This window comes from Rousettus aegyptiacus, unplaced genomic scaffold (assembly GCF_014176215.1).
Source record: "Rousettus aegyptiacus isolate mRouAeg1 unplaced genomic scaffold, mRouAeg1.p scaffold_m13_p_12, whole genome shotgun sequence".
NCBI classification, from domain to species: domain Eukaryota; kingdom Metazoa; phylum Chordata; class Mammalia; order Chiroptera; family Pteropodidae; genus Rousettus; species Rousettus aegyptiacus.
In genome coordinates, this window is record NW_023416287.1 from 93,501,179 (window position 1) to 93,513,389 (window position 12,211).

Genomic DNA, 12,211 nt, shown 5'->3' on the forward strand with positions numbered 1-12,211 from the left:
CTTACTAGGAGCGTCTACTTATCATTGGAAAAACTAATATTAACTTAGTTTTTTCACTTCGGAGCAGTGTAATATTTAGCAAAACTTTAAGTGACGTTATGACAGCAATGTGGGAAACAGAAGTGTCGCGGACTAAGTTTCAGTTACGGGGCACCGTGCGTGTTACCGATTCCTGCCCCAGCCCCTCGCCTCGCCTCCTGTCCTTCCTCACGCCTGCTGCCCTCGCCCTTCCTGCCCACAGTGTCCCCCCGTGAAGGAGCGGCAAGCGCACACCCTGGAGAGGGACTCCGAGTCGCCTTGCCGGCCGTGCCCCGCGAGGTTGGCAGGAAGAGCGAGGCTGTAATTGTGGCAGAAGGGACGTTTGACATAACGTGGAGATTTTAACATTCACGGTCTCGGTAACCGTAACTCGTCCGTGCTACTAACTAGTGATGCTCACCCACCACGTATACAGAGGTTTTCACCGTCATTTTCACCCTCCCAAGCCAGCTCCTGGCCGTGGGGTCTTTTAACAAAGGGTTTCGTGCGCGTTGGGGGAGGCGCGCGGCCGTGGGGCGCACTGCCCGCCGACCGCCACGGGCTGCCCCGGGAATGCCTCAGCAGGCGAGCGCACAGGAGCCGGGTGTGGGGTGCTGGCTCTGCTGGCGCTGGTGGCCCGGGCGAGCCCCTCGCCATCGCCACGCCAGTTCCCTCATCTGCAAAGACGACCCCCGCCCTCCCCCAGGTCTGCGGTAGGCATCCAATGCGCTCCCAGACGGAAGTAGCATTAGCACTAGCCTGTAAATCATTTCCAACTCTTCTTTAAAATACGGCCCCTAGGAGATAGAGGGCATGAGAGCTGAGTGGTGAGTCCTCGCCATGTTCTTTTCGGCCCAAAGGCGAAGCGGTGGCCCCAGGCAGAGGGAAGGACCTGCCAGCCACCCCTGCGCCCACCGGAGGTGTCGCCGCGTCATGTCGAAGGTCCGTTCATTCTGCTTCTCCAGTCTTAATCCGTGGTAAAGGACAAATACTCCTTAGACGGGTGTCACGCAGATCTGAGGCGGCGTCAGACGCCCCGCTGGGACCCACACTCCTGCCAACACCGAGGGGGACGTTCACAGACGTTAATCTCCGTGAGCCCCGCTATCCTTGTCGCCAGACTCATGCAGCGCTCTGCCTCGTGCAGCGTGACTACGGGATGTAAGACGTAAAATATCAGGACGTAAGCGATGGCCAGGCCCTGTGCGAAGGCACACCCTCCACCCTCTGCCGACTGCTGGGGAGCCGGGCGGCGCGGCCTGGGAACGAGCACCTGAGCGTGCCTGTCACACTGGACCACCTGACCTGAGCAGGGCTGCGACACAAGTGTGGCAGGCAGAATGCGGGGCCCCGAAGAAGGCCCCTCGCTAACCCCCGACCTGCGAACGAGTTACATTACAGGACAAGCGGTGTGAAGGCTGCAGATGGACTCGGCACGCTGATCAGATGACCCGAAAATGGGGGGATTGTCCTGCACTGTCAGGGTGGCCCAGCCTCACGGCCAGGACCCTGCACGGGGCTCGCAGACCGAGGGCCAACCCCCATCGCTTTGCAAGCACGAGGCCCTCGGAGCACGTCACAGCTCCTGCAAGGCGATGCCAGCCACGCGGGGCGTGTGAGGTGGAGAATCTCCCGATGGGGCGGACAGCGTGCACGGCACAGACGCGCCGGTCCACAGACACAGCCCCCTCCCCCGGCTGCGTGCAAATGACACCCTCAAGATTTCTGTGGACATTAGACTTTTCTAGTATCGACCTAGCTGTGTGTGTGAGGGCCGGTCAATTCAGTCAGACCACCAATTTGATTGACTTCTTTGTTGCTCTCTGTATCAACCAATCATTTGACTGTAACTATCTGATTTTTCAGAACGGCACACGCAAAGCCACAATCCACACCATCAGAAAGGAAGAGTAAAAAGAGTCCGAAGGGAGGGAGGGAGGAAGGAGGGAGGAAGGAGGCAGGCAGCGGACAGTTCAAATAGATGGTTCAGAAATCCGAGCTCTCCCACCCCAGGGGGAAATGCGAAGGGAGCTTGTTGGGTTTTGCTTCCCAGACCACCCCTGTCTGCCGGCGCAGCCACCGTCTCAGTAAAGGAAAATTAAGTCCTTAAAAAACTCAAGGTTTGTATTGGACAATTTGAAAGAAACATGTCATAGGTTAAAACAAGAAGCGAAGAGGAGACGAGGCCGCCAGCCCCGCCGGGAGGACGGCGTGCCACTGCCCCCCGCGACCCCGTGCAGCGCCTTCCGGAGTCCGGCCGGGAAGTGGGTGACCTTCTGTCACTGGTTCCCACCCGCAGTGCCAAGCGGGAGAGAAACCGCACCGGGTCTGGGCAGCAGAGGGACCCCGTGAACGCCGAAACTCACACTCTGTCCGCCACCAGCAAGTGGAGGGGCCGGCTCTGTGTCCCAGAAGTCACTTCTGCAGCGTCACCTCAAGAGGGACTGAACTCAGTCTGCAGTCCCTGCACCAGGGGACGTGCGGGCACCGTGACACCCGCACAGCTGCAGGTTACAGACACATCGGAACAATCCTGTGACTCATGGAGCTAATTTTAGAGCCTTTGAAATCAATTCCTATCACTGGTCGGCAGCGTCGGAAGGAAAGGCCCATGGATCCGGGTGGGGCCGGCGTCCTTTACCGTTGAGGTTGGTAGGTTTGCAATAACATCCCTGAGCGCGGCTGGTTTTCAATGAGCTTTCTCGAAGAGGTGAACTTGTCCCGAGCACCTGCGGTGGGAAGGTGTGCTCCTGTATCTGTCCCCTTCCCACCCCAGCTGTTCCTGGACTGAGAGGTACTCACAGGGTCTCCCCTCAGAGAAGAAACGCAGCCTGCAAAGTTCTAAGGAAACGGCTGCCTCGCTTCAGGAACAGGGAGAATGCGTCTTATTCTCCAGTCTGGAATGCGTCTGTGGTGTGAGCGGTCCACGCCAGAGCCACTTTCAGTCAGTAGACTAGCAACCACGTGCCTGGCAGGGGAACGTCAGCCTAACAGGTTGACATCTATGGGTAGAAATGTTGTTCAAGAATGCTTGAAAAAAACAAAGCTTTCCCATTGACATTGCCCAATACAGTTGCCTGCCCAGTACAGAGCCGAGTCCAAGTGACAGTCACAAACAGGACAGCTCCAGGAAGGCAGTCGGCATCACGTATGGGTGGAACAGGTAAGTGCACAGTCCCCGAGCCTCCGTCACGCCGCACTTCCGCTTATTTTGATTGCCAGGCTACGACCCACGTCCGGGAGAGCGCCTGTTTCTACGGCACTCCGAACCCTCGTTTCCGTGTAACCTGTCGGCGCATGGTCCTTGGAGCCAATTCATTCGCCACCAACAGGAATCCCCACTTCGGGGCGCAGCGAAGGAGGAAACTTTACTCAGGACAGCTCCGGTACAGCGCGGCTGTGCCACCGACGGGCGCAGCCCAGCGGTGCAGCGTCAGGCCTGAGGAGATACCCGGCAGGGAGGGCCGGCTGTGGCCCGTGGCCCGCCGGACGGCCGCCTCGCAGCCTGGCTCCCTGGCAAGGGCCGGCTGCGTGGAGAGAGATCGCAGACCAGTTTTCGGACGCATCAAATTTTAGGTGACAAAGGAACATTCAGATCGCAAGTGGCTTGCGCCCTGGAAACATGGGACCGACGATTAAGGGAGAATTCGAGTGAACGACGTGATTTGTCTTTTCAAGGACCGCGTCTCCCCGAAATCCCGTCTCTTTAACAGGGTGCATCATCCGACGGCTCCTCGATATTGGCCGGCAACAGCTGTCGCGCTCCATTTATAAAGAGGAGGCGTGAGCAAAGCAGTTAACCAACTCCCAGCTGAAGTCGATGGGGCGACGGTTTAAATACAGCTCCGCTCTCCGGGAATGCCTCTCTCTTTCGGTCGCCTACCCCCACCCGGGCCTGGATGGGACGCACGTCTGCACATGCAAAAGCAGCAGTGAGTGCAACCTTCGGGTCCTGACCGCTCCGTCTGCGTGAGCTTGGGTAAATCGCTCCACCTTCTGGAACCTTTTTCTCCCGTAAATGGGGACAGTCACTCCCAAGCTGAAGTAGCCCAGGAGAACGCGCCCTGTGAATTCTAAACACCTGTGGAAGCCGTGGTGTGTCACGTACAGTCAAGGCTCGATAAACACACTTCGCTGAGTTCTTGCTCCAGAGCAGGCTGTAGTCCCTTCAAGGTGCACCTCGTAATTTATATCTCAATCAGATTGTGTTCTCTTTGTTGTTCTAAGTTCCAGTAATTAATTCAAAAGGGCCAAGTGGTCTAGGGTGCGTGTGGTGAGGGGTGCTTGCCATTTTAAAACAGCTGCTAATCTCTTTTCAACTGAAAGGGTTCTTTGTATTTTAGGGAAATTTTCCGATAATTAGAGGTCTACCGATAAAGAGCATATATCGAACTCAGGCGCCATTTTCCCCATGGAGGAGGAAGTCGAGGGCACCCGGGAAGTGCTGCCTGCACGTGGCAGTGGCCTCCTTTGTCCACCACGCTGCCCGCCCCTTCCCATTCTCAACGCCACTTTCCCGAGTGTCGCCGATCCCTGCCTCCTTCCTGCTCAGCCTGTCGCTAAATCTCCGACCGCGCTCTTCATCTTGCCCACGTCCCCAGCTTTGCCGAGATCATCTCTTCACGACCCCGTCCCAATCTCCCCTCCGCCCAGATGCCCGGGCCGTTCTCTCCTGTGCTCCGAGGGCGCCTGCCCAGCCGTGCTGCCCCGCGGCGTCGGGCGGGCCGGACCTCACTCTGCGGACTTCCCTGACGCCCCACCCCGCCGTGCGTGGCTGAGCCTGGCCCCTCTGGCACCGGCAGGCGCTCCTGGGGTGGGCGTCAAGGCCGGCCACAGCTGGAGGAGGCCGAGAGAGGAGAGAGCCCGCGTGGAGCAGCCGCGAACGCAGCGCTTCGCACTCCCTGGACTCGAGGCCGCGGGCCGGCGCCGGAGGCTGCGTCCTCGGTCAGCCGCGGATAAAAGCTCAGGACTCAAGTCCAGCGGCGAATCGGAAGGGCGAGAGGGGGGCGAACAGGACGCAGACCTCACCGAGAAACAGAGTTGGGGGTGGGGAGGGGGGAGAGCAATGGCAGGAAAAAAAACGGGAGGCGCGAGGCCGTTTCGGCAAATTTCAGCTGGCAGGCCCTGGGGGTCGCTGGCACAGAGGCGTTCGTTATCTGACTGAAGTCACGTCCGGGGGGGAGGAATTCGCAAGGCGTGTGAGACCGTGAAGAAGGCGCGAGCCGGCCGGGCGGGAGCCGGTCCGCCGCACACCGCACACCGCTGGGCGCGCGCAGCGCGGCGGGCAGGCGTGGGCGCCCCGCCCCCCGGGCCGGCCGGCCCCGCCCCCGTCCCACGACACGCGAGTGTCTTCAGCCTGCTGTCAGCTCGGTTTTGCTGACTCGGGAGCCATCTCGTTTCTTTCCGCCGCCTTTGCAAATCTCGGGTCTGATGATCAATTATGAATCAATGTGCACATTTACATTCCCAGCCAACGGCGTGCTCCTGGTCTCCAAGAGAGACGCTTCATCGTCACGACAGCGGCGAGACGCAGACGCAGACAGGACGCGTCGGCGGCAGCGGCAAACGGCGTCATTGGCGCAGAAGCGCGGGAGGCCGGGCCGGGAGCCACCTTCCTGGCTGCCCGGGAGACGTGGCTCCGTGCCAGGCCCGGAAAGCCGAGTCCGTTCTCCCTAAAAGCAGGGACGCTGTACGGAGGACACGGAGGGCAGGCAGGCCGGGGTCCCGGCTCACGGCTGGGTGGCCGGCCGCTGGAGGGGGAGCTTCAATCTCCAGGCTTCAGTGGCGTGGGAGCGTCTAAACCAGGGAGTAGAGACACCCCAAGAGATAAGACGGGTGAATGCAGTGAGGGCAGCCAGCTCCCCGGGGGTTACCCAGACCCTGGGGCTGGGGCGGGACGAAGCTGGAGAACTCTCACAGAGACAAGGTCACGGGATGTGGGTGTTGAAGGCGACGCTGTGAGGAGTTGAAACAGCCTCTCGATGGCCCCACTGCTAGAGACGCGTCACTCGGCACCATCACTCAGGGACAGCCGCCAAGCACCCATCACTCCCGCAGCACACCGGCTGGGGACCCGGCCTGCCGGCTGAGAGTCCGCTGGGGGCGCAGGCCCGGCGCAGGTCCTGCGGCGAAACGTCAAACCCAGCCAGCGCCGGCGTGCGCAGCTCAGGCGCGAGGCAGGGGCCGGCCGCAGGTGGCCATCCTGGCCACGCATCCTCTCCCCCGGTCACTCACTAAGACACGTGGGCCCAGGCCCGTGCCAGGCCCGGGGGCCAGAGGCCCCGGAGGGCCCAGGGGAGCTGCACTGGGATGTTTAGCGAGCGCCTCAGGTGCCAGGGTGCCCCTCCTGGAGTGGGGGGAGGGGGAGCTGTGGGTCTGCGTGTGTGTGCGTGGGTGTGTGCGTGTGCGGTTTGCGAATATACGAGCATGAGTGTGTGCACGAGCGTCGTGTGTGTGCACGTCGTGTGAGTGTGCATGAGACCGCATGTGTGCATGTTCACAGGGCACAGGCGGCTTCAGGGTCCCGAGGTGCATGCCAGGAGGGTGCGGGCAGAAGGGCCGGCCCAGGGTAGGGCCTGTCACCCATTAATACCCAGAGGCCACTCAGCCTCCAAACCGCGGGAGAACGGGGGCGCGCGGTGGGGGCGCGCGGTGGATTGTGGGCGCCCGGCACCGGGCAGCGGTGTGAGCAGCCGTCCCGCACCTCTCCTAGGAAGACCGAAGGCGGGGCCTGAGCTGCAGCACGTGGTGCCGGGCGCATGACAGAATGCCGGAGCTGGGTCGTGACAGTGAGCGGGCCGGTGAGGGGCGGCTCTGCGCGCAGCGCCATTGGGCCCGTAGGGGCTGCAGTGCATAACCATCCCTTTCTTGAAATTTCACCCTTTTTGTGCCCGTCGTATCAATTTTTAATTTTGTAAGGCATTTTGCTTTGATGATAAAAACAATGTCTGTATCTTAAAAGCAAAGATCTCGAGAACAAGTTGAGATTAATTTTTTCCCATTAAAAAGACGGCAATTCTTAACTACAAGAACTGCCTGAAAGCCCGCGAGTGGTGCTCGGGTTGCTCTTGCGGTGGGCAGGAGCGGGCGAGCCGGGAGCTGCCAGGGTCTGAGGTGCTCCTCGGGCCGCTGCCAGCGCGTACAGCTGCCACGAACAGTGTGACGCAGCTCTAATTCCTAATTATGACACAGCGCGGGTGGAGGAGGCTGTCAATTTTACTCGTCCCGCGGTGACAAACAAAATGATCCTACTTTGCGCTGCCAACCAAATCATCCTATTCTTCGGCGAGGCTAAGAATAATCACCGGAATAACAGAAGTCACCAGGAGTGATTAGCGATTTAGGGACGGCTACTGACTTTCGGAGAGAGGCACGCGCGGGGCCGGGCGCTCGGGAGGGTCCCCAGAGGCTCTCGCAGCAGGCTGCCCGGGCTCCGGCCGGGAGAGCGAGCCGTCGCCCGGAGCGCACACCTTGCTCCCCAGCGCACGACACCCCTTCGCCGCTGCGGACGGCGACCACGGGGCCGGCGGAGCCGGGCCCTCGCCCCGCGCCGGGGTTTCAGGCCTGGTGCCCGTGGCCCGAGAGGTTTGCGGCGCGTGGGCAGAGGAGGCTGCGCTGCTGCCGCTTTGCAGTTTGCGAAGAGGGGCGGCCCCAGGACGCGTCGTGGGGACAGCCGTGGGCCCGCGTGTCCTTCAGAGCGGGTAGCCCAGCCGTCGGCCTGGGGGGCGGCTGAGCGGCTTCCTCCTGCCGCCCAGGGGCTGTGCGACGCGCTGTGGGGGGAAGAGACCACCCGAGGGGCCTGGGCTCCAGCAGCCAGGACGGCGGAGCCAGGAGCCCGGAGCCCGGGGTCAGGCGGCCGCGTGGCGCGCGCTCCGGGCCTCGCGCGCGTGGGGCAAAGAAAGCAGATCACGTGTTGATGCCCCAGAGCGGCCCTGTGCGGCGCTGGCACCCGCGGTCACAGCCTCTGGGGTGACGCGGCTTAGCCTGAGCCTCTGGGGGTGGGGGCGTGTACATTCCCCCAAGAAGAGCAGCGGGCAGGCTTGTCGCGGGCCTGGAGGGCGCTTCAGCGGCGACTCTGAGGGACTAGACCGTGACAGGCAACGGGTGTGCTCCCCGTAAGCGGCCCCGGGCCCGGGCCGCCACCGGCCTGACGGGCGTGGAGCCCGCACGGCTGCGCCCGGGAGTGGCGATGGCGTCCCGTGCTCCCGGCGGACACGCAGGCCAGCGCGCTCTGCTTTTCTGCGAATAAAAACCTTCAAGTTACAAAGTTTGTCACGAATACTAACAGTGTTATATAAGAAAGATTGGAAAGTCTAGAGACTGTCGTGACACAGTCGTCTAAAGATTCGCCAGCGCGAACCTCGTCTCATTCCTCCGAGAGAAGACAGTTTGGGCTCCCCTCCCCCTCCCTCCTCCCTCCCTCTCTCTCCACGGAGTATGAATGCGCAGAAGTCACTGCCTGCAAGACACCTGTGCCGGGCCTCATGGGCCTCACGATCGCGTCGTGAGCGTCTTTGGAGACCGCGCCACACCTGCAGCGAGACGCAGCCCTCCGGCTCCGAGCCCCGCGCCCGCCTCACCGTAGGAAAGCGCTCGGCCTGCAGGGATCCAGCTCCTCCGAAGCGCCAGCTGACTTGGCGCGAGGCATCATGAAAGTTGCAAGAAAGGGTCCCCGCCATGGGCACGGTGGTGGCTCGTGCACCGGGGGAATCAGAGTTCACCTGAGAGCAAGTGAGCGCGGAATCCGCCCTCTGAGCCGCTCAGTCTGCAGGTGACCTCTCAACTGCTTTGCACAAGTCATGCAGTAGAAATAACTTCCCCACAGGAAAATGGATGAATAAAAGGAGCACTAGGGAGGAAGAATGACAGGATGATCGAAAGAGCTCCCTGGCCACGGCACGGTGTAAGGAATTACCTACGTCATAATTTCCACCCAAGCTATGTTCTACCACAGGAAAAATCCTGCATGCGGTTCAAGTGCTTGGATGCAGCCCGTTAATCCTGCCACAAAGTCTGCTCAGAACGCAGAAGCCTGCGTTGGGGCTGGGCCTCACGTGCGTGGACATCCGAAGTCAGGGAAGCATTTGTCTTTTAGGTGATCAGTGCCCAGATCCCAGGCCCTGTGAGGATCAGCGAACGGAAATGCTGATGTTTTTGTCGTCTCCAGTGGAAGTGATGAACGGGCGCTGCAGACGCGGATGGGGACACGCGGTCCTTCTCGCCACCTCTGCTTCGGTGTCAACCTGGCGCACAGGCGCTGACGAGCAAAACCGGATCGCAGCCCGACCACCCCCGGGCCCTGTCCCCAAGGCCCAGCCTGCTTCCCCTTGCGGGCTGGGTCCCAGGAAAGCAGGCGGGACTGTGAACTTCAACAAGCTCACGGAATTATTAAGAACTAAGTCACAGATAACGTGGTCCCTGCGCGCTGCCGTCATCGCGTGGGAATTTAAAGGCAGCTGTCGTTCCCCCAGGGTGTGGAGGCACAGGCAGCGCGGGACCAGGGCCCAGAGCGGTCGGGGCGGCACCCCCACAGGTGCGAGCCCGCTCCCCCAGTGCCGTCTGCCTCCTTCCGTGCACTCCCGCATTCTCAACAGCTCAACAACTTAGGCAGAAAGAGTGTCGCTTTCACGAGGGTTTTAGAAAAGCCCAGGGCTGACTTGCCGGCTGAGACCGAGCCCCACCTCTGAACCAACAGCTGTAACGCTCAGTCGCAGCTGGGTGCCATGCTCCCTCCTGGAGCTGGGGGAGTCGGGTCACCCGCACCAAAAAAACCCCACAGGGACTGTGACATCGCTGAAAATGGCAGCGTTAAGGGCCTCCAGAGAGTATCTCACATAAAGGAATGAAAAAACTGGCAAAAATTGTAAGAATCAACTTTGTCAGAACTCTGGGAATTAACAAAAAGTTTGCAGGAATCCAGGAAGCGTTTATGCACAGAAAATGTCTGCATCTCCACCTCTGCCTTGGAAACCAAAGGCCCATGGTCCAGGTGAAAACAGCTCCTCCAGCCTCACCCCCGGAAAAGTGTCATTATCTGACCTGCCTGGGGTTCCCGAGGAACCCCATCTGCAAGGCTGTGTTAACGGGGCCTGACCCAGCTCGCCCAGTGTGCAAAGATCCTCTTTGGTGGCATCTGGTCGTGACACTTCTTCCCCCTGCCCAATTTAAAAGACAACTGCACAAAGCGATACTTGGGAATGCGTTGGTGGTCACGCAGTACGTAAGCTCATAGTTCGTATAAACATAACAGGAAGAAGGAAGGGCGCGGGAGTGGAGAACACAGAAGCGCGGTTCTGTACACTATTGAAACCAGATTGATGTTATGCATTTTATTTTATTTTGTTTCTACTTTCCTGCTTCTTTGCCTTCCAAGATTATTTTCTTGTGTGTCATTTTAATTCTCTTGCCTTTTCTGTTAATATATTTTTTTTTGTTATTTTCTTAAAGGGTGCCCTTGGGATTATAATTCATGTTTCAAAATCTAGTTTAGGTTAATAACCAACTTAATTAAAATGATTAACAAATCCAATTAACATAAACTAGATAAGACATATAGAAAACAAAGAATGGACATAAATCCAATATCACCAGTAATTGAATTAAATGTAAATGGATAAAGCGCTCCAATTAAAAGGCAGAGATTGGCAGAGTGGATTTAAAATCAAAACACAACTGTATACTGTCGGTAAGAGACACACTTTAGATAAAAGATACAAATAAGTGGAAAATAAAAGGATGGAAAAGGGATACGCCATGCACACAGTAAACAAAAAAAGCTGGAGGGGCTCTACTAATGCCAGACAAAATAGACTTTAAGGCGACTATTGTCCTTAAAGAGACAAAGAAATTTTATAATAATAATAAAAGAGTCAATCCATTAAAAAAGACATAACGATTGCAAACATATGTGCACCCAACAACAGAGTTCAGAAACACATGAAGCAAAGACTGACAGAATTCAAGGGACGAGCAGACAATGAAAACAGTGGCCAGAGACTTTAATATTCCATTTTCAATAAACAAGACAGAAGTTCAACCAGAAAATAGGGGACTGGAACAATCAGACCTAATAGGCACATGCAGAACACTTCTCCCCGCGAACAGCAGCATGCGCATGCTTCTCAAGTTCACATGGAACATTTTCCTAGACTTTACGTTAATCCATGAAACAAGTCTCGGTTAATTTAAAAGGATGAAAATCATACAAAGCATGTTCTCTGAGAGAAAAAACTGAATAAAATTAGAAATTGAAAACGGGAAATTTACAATGCAAAGAAATCAAACAACATACTTCTAAACGACCCATAAGCCAAAGAAGAAATCACGATGGAAATTAGAAAATACTTCAAGATGAGGAAAATGAAAACAAAATGTACCCAAAATGACGGGACACGGTGAAAGCAGTGATCAGAAATGTAGAGCTGTAAATGCCTGTGTTAAAAAAAGAAAAAAGATCTCAAATAAATAATTTAATCATTCACCTTAAAAAGAGTAAAATTAAGCCCAAGCAAGCAGAAGGAAGGACATAATAAAATTAAGAAGGTAAATAAATAAAATGGGGAATAGAAAAAAAAAAAAAAGAAAACCAAAACCAAAAAAAAATTATTTGAAAAGAGCAACAAAATTGACAAATCCTTAGCTAGACTGGCCAAGAAACTAGAGAATGCTTAAATTACTAAAATCAGGACATTATTGCCTACCTCACAGAAATGCAAAGAATTATAACGCAATCCAATAAATGAATTTTATACCAAACACATGAAATTTTTAAAAATTCCTTAAAAGGCACAAACTATTCCGGAAGAACTTGAAAATCTGATTTCAGAAGAAATTGAAAATCTGCATAGACCCATAATAAGTAGAGGTTGTAATAATTGATGATGATGATCATCATCGTCTCCCCACAGAGAAAAGCCCAGAATCGGATGGTTTATTGGTTAAATCTACTGGACTTTTAAGGAAGAATTAACACCAATCATTTACATACAAAATAGAACAGGAGGGAACACTTTCCAAATTAATCTATGAGGCCTGTATCTCCCTAATTTCAAAATCAGACAAAGATAACACAAGAAAGTAAAATTGTAGAAGTATCCATTATTAATACAGATAGATCATCAAAACAACAATAACAACACTGCCAAACCGAATAGAGCAACACCCAAAAAATAGGAAGCCGCACGGCCATACGGGG